This window comes from Acipenser ruthenus, chromosome 11, assembly GCF_902713425.1.
Source record: "Acipenser ruthenus chromosome 11, fAciRut3.2 maternal haplotype, whole genome shotgun sequence".
NCBI lineage: Eukaryota > Metazoa > Chordata > Actinopteri > Acipenseriformes > Acipenseridae > Acipenser > Acipenser ruthenus.
In genome coordinates this window covers 24,727,572-24,742,883 of record NC_081199.1, presented here as the reverse complement: position 1 = coordinate 24,742,883, position 15,312 = coordinate 24,727,572, and positions in this window count along the sequence as shown.

The following is a 15,312-nucleotide window of genomic DNA, read 5'->3' as shown; positions in this document are numbered from 1 at the left end:
TGGTCCAGGCCCTGGTACTCTCCCGCCTAGACTACTGCAACTCCCTCCTGGCTGGCCTCCCTGCGTCCGCCACCCGTCCGCTCCAGCTCATCCAGAACTTCGCTGTTTGCCTGGTGTTTTCTCTGCCTCGCTTCTCCCATGCAACTCCACTGCTCCACTCATTCCACTGGCTCCCGATCACCACTCGCATCCAGTTCAAGACTTTTGTACTCGCCTACATATGCCCTACATCTCTCCCTACAACCCCTCTCGACCTCTCCACTCCTCCTGCACTAGAGGACTGGCTCTACCTCCGCTACACTCCCCTGCCTCCAGAGCCCGCTCTTTCTCCACCCTTGCCCCGCAGTGGTGGAATGACCTTCCTACAGATGTCAGGAGCCCTGTAAAATGTATTATTTATTTTTAGAATGGGGTCTCCCCCTCCGCCCCTGTGCAATTTATTGTTTTGTATTATGATTTATTTATTATTATATTTATGTCGGCGAAGCGCTGTATGTTTTGTTATTGTTTTGATTATAAATATGACGGCGTAGTCGATTTGTTTTGTTTGGTAGCGTGGATGGGTAGCCCCATCCACAGCAGTTTAAAAACCTCATGCAGAAGGTGGCCATCTCCCGAATTAATTAAGTGATTAATTTGTTGCTAAATCGGGAGATGGTCACCTGCATAAAACCCTGCAGCTCGCTGCACTCAGTGGTGGGTGTATGAGAGGAGCGGAGAGAGCAAGGAGAGAGAAAACGAAACTAAAAGAAAAACATACAGGAACAGTGGATGCTATTGCCCAGCCTGACCTGTGTTATTTTTGTGTTCGAGATTTGTTTTGTTTACCTTTTTTATTTCGCTCTGTGAGCAAGTTTCTTTTTGTTAAAACCTTTTATTTATTTTTGTATTTAAACGGCGCCGCCGCGTCTTTATTATTTTGAAATCTGCAGTATTTGGTGTCAGTTTTTACCGCCTAGCCACCCTGTCACACGTGGTGTCCAGCGTGGGATCACCAGCATCTCCTGGACTCAGGCAGAAGAGGGGTACTGTAGGTTTTTTTCTTTTTTTTTGTTTTTTCTAATTGCGTGTGGAGTAAAAGGAGAGTGAGGAAGGAGGATGAAAGGAAAGAGGAGGATGAGGAGACAGCAGCCGCTGCAGCAGCAACAGCCGCAGCAAGTCTGCCTTACCTGGCTGTCGGGGGAGGAGTGGTGCTTTAATTGTGGGGAGCCATGGCACATTTCCCCTGGCACCTTCCCCATATGGCAGGAGGAAGAGACACGGACAAAGGTGAGGAGGAGGCAGAGAGGAAAGAAGGAACGAGAGGAAGAGGAGTGGTGCACTAACTGCATGCGGTACGGGCATGAGGAGCACCGCTGCCTGGAGGTCTTCTAGGACACAGACCAGGAGAGGGAGGAGCCCGAACGTCCTGCGCCTGAGTGGGAGGAGCCCGAACGTCCTGCACCTGAGTGGGAGGAGCCCGAACGTCCACAGCCCAAGAGGGGGGAGTCGGTGCGTCCACAGCCCAAGAGGGGGGAGTCGGTGCGTCCACAGCCCAAGGGGGGAGTCGGTGCGTCCACAGCCCAAGAGGGGGGAGTCGGTGCGTCCACAGCCCAAGAGGGGGAAGGCCGAATGTCCACAACCGAGGTACCCGCCAGCAGAGGGAGAATACCTGCTGGTTCCACCTCCACCTCCGTGGGAGGACTGCGTGTCGCTCCCACCTCCGCCAGCACGTCTTTAGTCTGTCTATGTGTGCACGTGCGTCTGGAGTATGTGTGCGTGCAGTGGGCGGGTCCCCTAGAGGCTATAAGTAGGAGGGGGGGATAGCCATGAGCGGGGACTTGAATGAGCGGGGACTTGACCTCAGCCACTGACTCATTGTGTGACCTTGAGCAAGTCACTTAACCTCCTTGTGCTCCGTCTTTCGGGTGAGACGTAATTGTAAGTGACTCTGCAGCTGATGCATAGTTCACACACCCTAGTCTTTGTAAGTCGCCTTGGATAAAGGCGTCTGCTAAATAAACTAATAATAATAATAATAATAATAATAATAATAATAATAATGGAGAAGGAACTGTGAGGGACAGAGGGAAGGTGAAAACAGCGCCTAACTGCGAAATAGTGAGAGAACCCAGAGTGAGTCTGATGAAGGAGTGTATGAGAAGAAAGTGAGTGAAAGTGTAGTGAGGGAGAGAATTTGTTTGTATATTTATTTTGGCGTGAACCCCGACCCAAACAGGGATTTACTGTTCTTTGGTTTCATTTTAGTTAAAGATTAAAAAGCTTATTTCGAATCCCATCTGGTCTCCCAGAGTCTGTTTCACCTCCATAGCACAGAAAAAACAGTTTCCCACAATGATTTCAAATCCTACATTAGTTAATACATCATGTGTAGAATGCCTCTTAATGTGTAAACTGTTATCTTATGTAGTTTGGGCTGATCAAACTGACATTCCATGAAGGTAGCTGTTGGGACACAAGTTTCTTTGCCCCTTGTAACTATTATTATTATTATTATTATTATTTATTTCTTAGCAGACGCCCTTATCCAGGGCGACTTACAATTGTTACAAGATATCACATTATACATTATTTCACATTATACAGATATCACATTATTTTTACATACAATTCCCCATTTATACAGTTGGGTTTTTACTGGAGCAATCTAGGTAAAGTACCTTGCTCAAGGGTACAGCAGCAGTGTCCCCCCACCTGGGATTGAACCCACGACCCTCCGGTCAAGAGTCCAGAGCCCTGACCGCTACTCCACACTGCCAGCTCCTTCATCATTCTAGAAACAAGATACATTTGTACTGACAATATTTTACAGAAAATACTTGCTGTACAGCTCTCCTATTGTCATTATTGGCTTCTAAGAACCTTCTGAAATCTGAAGTATATAAAAAGTCTATTGTTAAAATCAAATTGGGCACCACTCGAGAGTCTGCCTCGTCTGGTTCCAGGTGATCGATTGGTAGCCAGTCCTGTCCTAACTTGCATTGAGATAGCAAGCTGGAGCTGTGTGGAATTTGTTCCGCAACAGTCACCAGGATTTAAAACTATTTCACCTGAGGGGCCTTATGTTATAGAGGTCCAAGGCCTCTAGTTATATATTTAAAGTCCCAGACATCCTCCATTTCCTGTCATTCCTTTGTTCTTCCCAAAGCACTACTGGCAGATTCCCTCTTTATTGCTTTATTTGTCAAAATAGAGGGATCTCCAAAGGAGATGCCACTTACCAGTCCATAACCGCCGAGCACAGTCCACAAGCTGATATTAAAGTCTAAAAACCTGAATTAACGTGCCAGAGACATAAATAATGGCCTAGGTGTTTGAAACAAAGTCAGAAATTAGCTTAAAAGGACGTGGTCTTGAAAGCTTGTTTTCAGTCTTAAAGCTTGGTATCAAAATCAGCATTGTTTGTCTGTTTTCATCTTTGGACCAATACAGCTAATACAACAATAGTTTAAAAAATAACAAATTAAAACTTGAAGCATACTCTTTAAATACAACAGTATAGAATATAACTGCTACATCCTGTACTTTAGGTCATTCTCCAACATATAATGGTTTTCACATAATCCCATATAGCACAGTTGAAAAGTGGTTCAATTAAACAGTCACTCGAATAAGTTGTTCAGTGCTCTTTGTGCTTAAATGGCCTACTTGATATTAATGTTAAAGGTTTAACAAACAGCAGGAATCTAAATATAGTAATCCAGGCTAAATAAATACAGTACAGTTACTACAGAGATTTTAAAACCCAACATGTAGGACTGAACGTGTATAAAGTCCCTGTTATATTGTGTATTTATTGAAAAAACATATTTTGACATGACTGCAATGTAAATGACAACGCAAAATCAACAGATGTGCAGCATACATGTTACTGGTGATCGAAATTAAAATATATGTAAATATTTTTGTTTTTTGTTTTTTTTGGCAACTACTTTAGTTCGCTTTAGTGACACGTCATTGATTCATTTGTTTATTTGAATGCAGTGAAACCTGTATTAACAGTCACCTGAAACCTAACACCTGAACCTAAGTTAATGAGAGAGGCACATTGAAAAAGCAGCCGTCCATCCTTTTTAGTGACTATTTTACAAAAGAATTGTTATAAGACTCCTGGGTGACTATTTACTACTGTTTTATAAGAATGTAAAGCTATGCAAAGTTTCAGGCAGGAAACTCTAAATACACTTGCAAATACGATTTGATTGACTGGAAAATCCTTGCGACCATCACCAGAAGTCAAGCAGGCTTTAGACTAAAGAGCAGTCAGTGCCATGCTTTGAGTTACCCTCCTGACCAACCTGCACCTCATTTTCAGTATTGCCAGTCAAACTGTCTCCATGCCAATTTCTCAGCACTAGGGGAGAGATGTCAATCAATATTTTCAGGAAGCACCATGTTCCCCGAAAGGCATGGTTGGGCTACAAAACCAAGAAAGGAAAAATACCGTTATGAAGGCTTAGGCGAACTGTTTTTATTTAATAAAAATATTAATTTGAAATCTGTTGTCCACTAAAACCAGACTTTGTTGGCTTTTCAGTTTACTTATTCTCCCTAACTGGCGACTAAGGGTGACATGAGCAGTGTTCAATTTGATTCACAGCATATCATTGCATATGAGGGACATTTAAGGTGTAAACAAAAAATGAAACACACAAAAAAAGAAAGTATCTGAGGAATCTTTACACCTACATATCTGCAGCACACATGTTTCATATAAGTTTCCAAATTCTTTTACCTTTTCAATTTCAGGTCACATCCAGTTGTAGCTCACTACCACCCCCCTGTGGCCGTCATGCACGATGTACATGGTGTGCCTAACATCTTATGCTACATTTCTAAAACTATAAAAATACAAAAATAAAATAAACGGAATATTCCAGAACTGCTTATTACAGCAGTTAACCATCTGAAATGCTGTATATAGGTTTATTAAACTTTGCAATATTGTACAGTAGTCTCTAATCATGATGTGATTACTGTGAAAAATAAATGTGACCTCTGAAGAAGGCAAAAAAATAAACCTAAATATACCAGTTGCCTTTACTAAATCTCTTCCAGCTGAGACACTCTGCTTTAATAGCAGATTTCCTATTGTCACTATAAAGAGTCATGTTTGAACATTGTATTGTGTCTTCAATTCAGCCAATGTATTTAATAAATGTCATGCTTAAATGTGTGTTTATAGCCTATTCAAATAATCTCATACAGCTTGGGTGTTAATGTGTGAAAAAAGAAATGTTTAAATTAAAATGCTTATCAACTTGTGTGGTGTGCGGGGTGAGCCATACAGTAAAACACAGATTTGCATCCTGGCTGTGCATAGTTGTCAGTCTTTGCTAGGGATTCCCACATGGGCTGTCGTGAATAACAAGCCAATACATTGTGCAAAGGCTTTCTGTGACATCACAAACCCCGAGATGCCCAATTCATTTGCTTGTAATTTAGTAACCCATGTTATTTTTTAATACTAAATATTTCAAGTTTATATAGCTTATATAAGTATGGAGAATAGCAATTGCCAATATATTGAACAAAGAAACCACATTACAAAGATCAGCACACATTTATCATGTTGTTTTCTATTAAAACCAACATTTTTTAAAAACTATCTGTATCTATTCTGTATCTCACCAAGTACAGTCTCTGAAACGCAAGGCTCTCTGATTGAATCCCAGCAGCAATTATGGGGCCAGAACATACTGTAAAGAAAATTGTGTATAATGAACAACAGAGACCCTACTAGAATCATTTCATAATGCTGAATAATCTCTCAGTAAAAGTCTACAACTACGAATCTTGGGTTTCTTGGTTTGTGTCATTAAATAATGATCTGAATCACTTTACCCTGTGGCTGTCTTTTTTATAGGTCAAATTGAAAGATGTAAATCTTCTCAATGTTAATTGGTTCGTGTTCAGATGGGTAATTACATGTCAGTCTGCAGGTCAGGATATGCCAGGTTTGAAACTTGTTAACCCGTGACTACTATCCACAGGTCCTGCCTACTGCTTTTCTGCTTCACGCAGCCACTCACTGTACCCTCTAGTAGTTTCATGTCAAGTCAGTGCCAGTTGTATGGTGGCATTCTTGCTGGGCTGGCTGCCTGCTCTAAGTTTCTGCACAGGTGGATTGTACTTGTGTGACATTTCTTGCTCAATCATGCAATTTAGAATTAATAGTTTGTGGAGCTACTAGGAGTTAGTTCTAGAGTCATATGAAGTTAGTACATTGCAAAAGGAAGGTAAAAAGCTTTTCCAATTTTTATACTTATTTTTAGAAGAATCTAAAATAAAATGAGTGATCGCCAATGCATTACTATACAATGGCATTCTCTGCCTGTCTGCAGGTGCAAATAACACTCTTCTGAATTCCTCAAGATGCTTGGAAAATGCCTAACTTGTCCCTTTATAGAGCACAGTATGGCCAACACCAAAGTACCTTGCACTGCTCCTTTACAGTGGATATTCTTGGAATTCCACTGCCTGTTGACTAAATCCCTGTAGATGATATTCCCAAATCCAAAAGGAAAAGGAAAAGCTGCTCCATTTGTCCATTATTGAAGAACAGAAAGGCAAACTTCACCTGCACCTTGTGCAAAAATCCAATCTGTCTTTAAAGAGATTTAAGATACAACTACTTACATATTTTCTACTAATAACTAACATTATTACCTACATTTGCCAATAATGATTTACCACTAGCTACTAAGAGGTGCATAATACTGATGATAAATATGTTTATGTTGTTAAAATTGGATTCTTCCTTTTTAGTATTTTGAAGTCTTTTCCCATTATTCCTTACTGGAAGCACATTCGAATGGCATTTTGAATTTAGTTTCCTGGCACCCAGCAATGGGTTAAATAAATATCAATTTTCAACAGAGATGTGATGTGCAGAAATTGCCTTAGGTCATAATAATTCTTCAAATATGGTGATTAAACTTTGATTTCTTTGTTCTTTCTTTTCATCAGACAAAACAGAATAAATACATCATTCCTAATTGGTACTTGGAATGAAAATGTTTTGTACAGGCATGTCTTCCTGTCATTCAGTTACAAATGTTATACTCTTAGACACCACTCCCAAAGAAAAAGTAGTATTACAACAATACTATATCAGACTAACCCTGTCAGATAAACTAGTTGCAAAATTAATTAACATTTCTAGACACCTTATCTTCCCATTCAAAAACAACAAATCAATGACAGAAATGATTAGAAAGATTTATAACAGTATCTGTTATCTATATTTTTGTGAGATGTTTTCTTTTAACTAAAGATGATTTATAATAGGTTGATAAATACACTTAACCTTACAAAAACCTTTGAGACCGGTGTTGGGGAAATTGCTTTTAAACATGAAACCCTACAGTTACAAGTTACTTAAACAAAATTATAACTAGTTACATTAACTTATTACTTACATTTTTTTTAACTAGTTACAATAACAAATACATTTACATTTCACATACATATTTTTTTTCGGTTTGGATTGGCTGCAGCTCGTAATATTATTTATAGATCCAGCTATCGACCCACTCATTCCCTCCCCTGACACAATTTTCTAGTAAGTTGAAATAAAACGTGTGTTCATATGACATGTAAGGTTTGACTTGCACTGCTGAAGCGCTTTCTGATTTCCATGTTATGTATTAGCCATAGTCCTTTTTTTTTAAATGTAACTAAAAGTAACTACATTATCTTTTCACATGAAATGTAATACGTCACCACATTTAGATACCTGTCTGAAAAAGGAACCCAACACTGTATAAGACCGTCTATTCAATCACGCTCTCAGGTAATTTCCATGCGGTCAAACAATCAATGATAACATACATAAAATAATCTCTACCCCACTGGAATAAGCCACAGCTAGTTTTATTAGAACATTTTACAGCACTGGGAATTTCCATTGATTTAAACAACCCCCTTTTTGGGAGGGAAATCCTAGGATAAACATACATGGTTGATGCACCCCAATGTAATTCCTTAATGCTGTAAAATGCTCCAATAAAATCCAACTGTGATTTATACCAGTGGGGTATAGGCTGATTAGATCGACCACTTCATTCATAAAACTAAAACTAGTTCAATTGCTGCATCCTGCTACACTTGTAGATCGCATGGTCTGCAGCAGCAACTTGTCATTATCTATAGTATTGTCTTTGAAATATCTGCCATTCCAAATTCAAGTGTGCAAGTCAAACAAAGAAGAATTGTCACAAGAAAAGGAGGTGTATTGATAGCTGTCTAGATTTTCCTCTTTCACCTATTACAGTGTTGAAAATGTGCCTTCGTTTAAGTGAAATATTCCAGTTTAATAGACATAAATATTACCTAACAGTAAAAGGAAAATATAAAACAAGTGTTATTACAGAAAATGAGTGTCATGTATAGCACAGTGGAAAATATGGCCTTGTTTTCTAGTTCTAATAAGAGGTAAAAGCATCGGTTTGCACCCCATTAACACATACTGTGCCATTCTTATTGAAACCTACAGGTGTAAGTTTAGGATGTAAGGAATATTTTCTCAAAGTTATAGATAGAAATTGTTGAAGTAAGCAGGCAGCTAAGAGGGGACTGAAGCTAATTACGGGTAGTTTGGTTTATTTCAAAGCTTTACTTTCTACTTTATATAGAAAGGAGGCACTACAGGCCTTTTTGTGAGTAGGTAATGGTTGAATAAGCTCAAAGCCAGGCCAGAGAGTTTTTATAGAGAGTCTCTTTATCTCTCTCTATGAGAGTGTCCTGGCCAAGACAGACAATATAGTTTATAACAAGAAATTTGTGCGTTTAGTGGTTTAGTGACAAACAGGGTAAATGAAGAGTTGGCCCAATGAAACTACCCAAATTCGCTAAAAAAATTAAATGCAGCGAAGTCACAAAACCTATTATTCTACATTAACATCTGTAAAGGTTGACCTCCTCTCCATTGGTAGTTATCCACTATCCAATCTGCAATTAGTTGTAGAGACACTCTGTTTGTAGTAACAAGTTCAGTATTCCTGACATTGACATAGACCTTATTTGCTTTTCTGGACTGATTTAAAAAAGCTTTGCACACACACACATTTTACTCAATTTTTTTTTTTTTAACCCTCTTTTAATGTTGCCTCAGATCTGCAACCTACATTCCATTCTGAAAGACAGGAGATCAACGGACTGTCAAGCCAATACACTTTTTTATATATTTTTTATCTTTACCTAAGGATGTCAATAAGCCTATGAACCACCCTTATAAAAGTTTACCACAGTAAATTTGCATTGTCATTTTGCAGTTTTCCCCATGTTTGTCTCATGACTATGCATTTACCAAAGTTTACCATGGTTTGCCATGTTTTTAATATGAACTACCATGCCTCTCTGGCGTTTACAATGCTTAACTCTGCTTTACTATGTTTTCATTATGCTTTATTACACTTTGCTAGGTTTTTACCATAGTAAACTATTATAAGGGCAGCCTCGGAAGTCTCCGTCTGGACTTGTTGGTGGTATCCTCAGCCGCTTTTTAAACACAATAGCGAGTGGAGTGTGTAATGGTTCCAGGTGCGTATATGCACAGTGTGTGATGTGGAATAAATGTATGTTCTACTGCTGCTGTCTCATCCCAGGCATGGCGAAATTCATTACAAGAGCTTCCTATGGGTCCCCAGACAGTGATAAAATGTTCAACATGACTGTACACTAAACACTATGTGCCTGCTAGTTATTTAGTATATTATTTGGAGCATACTTGCAGAAGTGGCCCTGTCAGCTAGAAAGAAGCAAATCTTCAGTAGGTTTTGTCTAGAGGAGTATCCTGTGAAGCAAGAGCTTCAAGAAGCTTATACAGCGATTTGTGAATGTTGAAAGGCATGGGTGTAATCGGACTTAGGTTACATGCACAAAAAAGAATAAACTAATCCTATTGCTTTGCACTGCAAAACATGCAGCCCCATTCAATGATGTGTTTTTTCAGAACTTTGGAAAGTCTTCAGATGCAGGCACTTAGACCTGACCAGTATCTAGGCTACTGTTCCTTTAGCCATGCTGCACCTTCTCATACAGAACTCACTGCCACTCTTCCCTTGTGGTGGTGAAGTACTTTAGAGTAAAGTTTCCCGGGATGCCTATCCTGATATGTCACTACAAAGGAGGCTGTGTGGTCCAGTGGTTAAAGAAAAGGGCTTGTAACCAGGAGGTCCCCGGTTCAAATCCCACCTCTGCCATTGACTCATTGTGTGACCCTGAGCAAGTCACTTAACCTCCTTGTGCTCCGTCTTTCGGGCGAGACGTAGTGACTCTGCAGCTGATGCATAGTTCACACACCCTAGCCTCTGTAAGTCGCCTTGGATAAAAGCGTCTGCTAAATAAACAAATAATAATAATAATAATAATACAAAGGTTTAAGTTGTATTGCATTTTTTTTGTCATTGAAACTGCAATTCTTCATCCGTTTTTTTCAGCAATATGCACCATAAAACATTGATGACAGTTATTCTAACTGTCAGAAATTTTCCACAACATACTCTTTTTATTTATACATATATATGCTCTGAGCACACTCTTAAACTCAGGGGAGACGTTCAGGAGGACATAAAGATGTTTCGGACTCCTGTAAGTGGATCGTTCGTGCACTGGGCTTGCAACGTATCCAGATGACTTTTTAATAATCAGGAAAATGACACAGACTCATTTAATTTGAAGAGTAGTATCAGTACTCATTCCCACTGCTAAATTCTAAACTCTCTTAAGATGAAAAACATAATTTCTATACCTTATAGCAATACATTACTGTAAAAGAGATATTAAATTCAAATATATGTTTACCTTCCAGTATATGGAAGTGTAGTGTTGGATATATTGAAAAATAAGAACTGTCTTCAAAAGGCAGAGACTTGTGAATACCACCAAACAGCAATCCGTTATTCAGAGATCTTCAGAGCATCGACCACACAACTTGTAGTTAGCAAGTCACGCGATAGTTGACTGGGGTTTTACCTTGGTTTTTATAGAATTTTCCCTCATTGAATACATCAGGAGTCCCAATTAAATCTGATCATCAATCTACCTTGACAGTTCCTATCTTTGAGTTAATGATATTTTCTAGAAGGATCCGGTCAACTCTGTTTTCAAAATTAACTGAATGTGAGCTCATGGTTCACTATCTTCCACCCCTCCTTTCCCTAAAAAATAGGTGAACTGGAGTCCACAGGGTCCTTGTTACCAAATGCAATAAGTGTATATACTGTATAAGAGATGTTTTTAATATGTAACACCAGATCTATTTAATGATATTAACCTGGGTCAAAAAAAAATATATGTCCCTCTTAGCCGCATATTATGTTACATTTTCAGTGTGTTGTCAATGGGCCAGTTTAACTTCATATACAAATGTGTGTTAACAAAGTATTTGACAAAGAGTGTAGGGGGTTATTATAAGCCTTTGAATAAGACCACTAAGCATACAGTGGCAAGTCCAGTTATTTTCATTTAAGTTCAAGCTATAATGAAACATGTTAAATATATTAGCCTTATATTAACTTGTACCATGGTTGGACCAAAACTGACCTCTCTCTCTGTTTCTAAAAGTTGCCTGCACAAGCAGGTTTTAGACACCCTGTTTACTTACTAAGCTTTTTTTTCTAACATTACTACTTGATCAGATTTCTTAGTTCAAAGCATTGTAACCTGTTCATAATTTGCTGCAATATTATTTATGCTGGTTTTATATTCTTTAAAACACAGTACAATTATTACAATATACTGACAGTGTCAGTTAGTACTGAACTTCTTTTGTTTTTAACTGTAATATGTTCTTTCAACAATAATAATGTTATTTGTATAACAGTTTAACTTTAAATTATTTTATAACATGTATTTCTAATTCAGTTACTTCAGTATAACAGTTGCTAATATTATTGTACTAAATTAAGTCTGACCCCTTTCTCTGTTCATACAAAATCCAGTTGAAGCAGGTGTTAAGACATCCTAGCCTTTTGCCAATTTTTGGTGTTGATTAGTATGAGACACTACCGTAAGCATTTTCTAATACTCCTACCTTCTGTTATCTGAAAGTAATGAAAGTAAAGTAACGAAAGAAATTGGCTACTTTTTCTCATAAAACTGGAATGCGCTAACAAGGCCTTATGATAAGAGCCTGCCGAGTTTGACTCCTTCCAACAGGTGCTTTCATAGACTGCACACAATAACTATCCATTGTTTTCTACTGAGTATACAGATCTTTGTGAAAGGAACATATACAGTATTATTATAACTCAGCACGTTCCCAACAGGATTTGAACTCTGCGCCAGGCTCAGCTCGGATTGGTTCTGCGAACACCACGACAGGCCTGTGCCAGCACAGATGTGGGTGACCAGGGTCTTCACTTGATACCTGCAAGACACTTGTACACGTTTGGCAGGAACACCCTCCTCACATTCTAGCTTACACAAATGAGCCCATGTCACTGGATGACCACTATCACAACCCACACATTCAATTCTCTTTACATCCTGTGGGTCTACATTCAAGTGTGAAAATGACATCCCTTCAGGAATATTACATTCAAACAGAATTTGACAGTGTCTGACTAAGTGACTACAGGCTGGGCAAGATTTGGACCTGGTCAGGGGTAATTCACCTTGACCCTTATCACATCTGCACTTGTCACATCCACACTTTAAAGAAGGTTTGCGTGACCTGCTCTGTTCAGAGTTAGTTCTGTACCATGAACAATGGTCCCGGCTCGATAACTGTTCTCTTGATACATTTCATGTTGCTCACAGAGGGTAATTTTAGGAGGCACTCCCTCCATCCAAAATACAGGAGTGGGCCAGAAATCATTATTTTTCATATCATTTGGTTTCTAACCTAATTTCTATTGCACATCATCAGTGGGCAGACTCATTGTAACTGAATCTGGGTCCATAAAAGAACCGTTTACCTTGGCAACTGAGGCCTGCCATGCAAAGGGTCCCAGTGATTTATAGCACAAAAGATCTATGCCAAAGCTAGGTGTGACATAAGCCTATAACACATTTTAGAAAGCATCTTTTCTGACACAATAATTTGTTATTTAAGTATATATTTGTAAGTGATTGGGATTTGACAGTGCTGTTTCTGAAACTGATGATAAAACACAGCAAAAAACAGTCTTCTGGGATCTCATCTGAAATATATACTTATAACAACATGTATTTCTTGTTTGAACTGCTGGAACCAGACAGCAACAGCAGTCTGACACTGCAAATTGGGTGCAGCTGCACAGACTTAGACTTGTCTTGTTGGTGTAATAGATAGAATAGCACTCACGTTTATTCTTGTAGAGGTATGTAAAAGATAGGAAGTCGGGATAAGTAAAAATAGAAAAAAGAAAAAGCTGATAATGTAAACATTCACAATGAGTTCAGGCAAAGGAGTTTTATTATATTTCACTGGGTGAGGCATGTTGTCTGCTGGTAGGCTACAAGGATCTGGCATTTTGTTTAAACCTTTTTACAATTAAATTTCCTTCATCCAAGGTATTGATTTGAAGTACTTCATTCTTTATAACAAGTTAGATTATTAAAAAAAAAAAAAAAAAACTACCACCAAAACACAGAAAAAAACACTGTCTGTAGATTATATTCATTTGCAAGCGCACTTTGGCTTGATTTGCCATATTAGGTAAGCACTCTACATAGTTTATTTTCCTAATTAACACAACCACGGCTATCAGTCCTCTATTCTTCATCCATCTTTTTTCTTATCATTTTTTCTATCAATTACTGTCATTCCAGAATTACCGGTCACATGAATGAACATTTGAGGCAGCTTTTTCTAAGTGTCTCTGTCATTCACTTTTATTGAAAAAAAAATATTGGACTTCCGGTTGCTTCTGGCAAAGATGGTGGCTTAGATTTTTTTCCAGGACCCTTAGCCTTGCTATTTTTATAAAAATACCCAATTTCTTTTTAGAGTTGCCCGATTATTTAGACTTGTTTTAAAAATGACTACTCCAGAGAAACGGCCTCTGTCAAATATGGAACCAGATACTCCCGCCCCATCCTTTAAACAACAGGGGGGGGGGGGGGTTGAAAAAACATCTTACCTTCTCGGATACTGTCATGGCGGAGAAGGAACAACCTCGATTTTCTGATGTCCAGCGTCAGAGCTGAAAGCCTTCCTTGCCGAAGTGGTGGTTGAAATGAAGGACGCGCAGGCAGCAGTCTCCGCTAATATTTAAGTTTTGCAGGACGAACTAGCCCACACGAAGTTGCATTGTGCAGAGATTGAAATCAAAATGGCGGCTATATTGACAGAGATCCCTAAAGCCCGGGATAGACAGGCGCGGCACACGAGGCATTTTGCCACCTGTATCGCTGCTATTGCTTTCATATGGTGTTGGACAGATCAGCGTGGGGCGATACCACTTGTAGTAGCTGATCCATCACATTTACCCAGGGGTTCTCAACAGGGGGGCGCGAAGCAATCTAAGGGGGGGGGGGGGCGCTAGAAGCGTCCAAAAAAAAAAAAACTAAAACGTTTTTATTTAAAATGTATACGTGACATGACGTTCTGTAGATGGCACAGATTGATTCTATGGTAGTATACAGCCCCCCTCCCCCCCCCTCCCAAAAAAAAAAAAATTGCTAAATATCTGAGACTTGCACAGCTGCGTATATATTTCTTGGATTTAATGAAAGCAGATCATTAAGCAGGTATCTGTATGAAGCTTTACAATAATCTGGTCAATTTGTTGAAATTTCAGAAGGCGATGGATGTATCCTGATGAATGACTTTGTTGAGTCAAAGACCTGCCTTAACACCAGTTTTAAGTTTATAAAATGCATTTCCCTACTCTTTATTTTTCACTACACCCCCTGTCATTGTGAGTTAAACTTGAGAAATAGCCCTCTCCGTTACAACTCAAGCATTTACATGTTTTGGCTGAGTTACATGCTTTCGCTGCCTTACTGTAATATACTTAATATACTTATACTTCACTTCTGTGGATTTACACAAGAAGATAATTAAGTCTTTTATGACGATGGTATAAATGCTTGTGACAGTGACAGAATGATTCTTGGTGATAAATCTCCCTCCCGACCTGTGAGGGCGCTGTGTAAAGGGAACAGAGTGCCCTGGACTGGATGGCCAGAAAATTAATTCCCAGGGTTAGGTAGAAGGCGGCCATCTAGGAAGGGGGCAGAGCTACGGTACACCAAATCATCGACCTGGAAGGGAAGCGATGTGGCAGCTGCAGATTGGAGGAGTGGTTGCAATAGTTAACCAAGGGGGCATGATGGGCGGTACATAAGGGGACGTAGCGAGGTGATCTGTTCCTTTGTTAT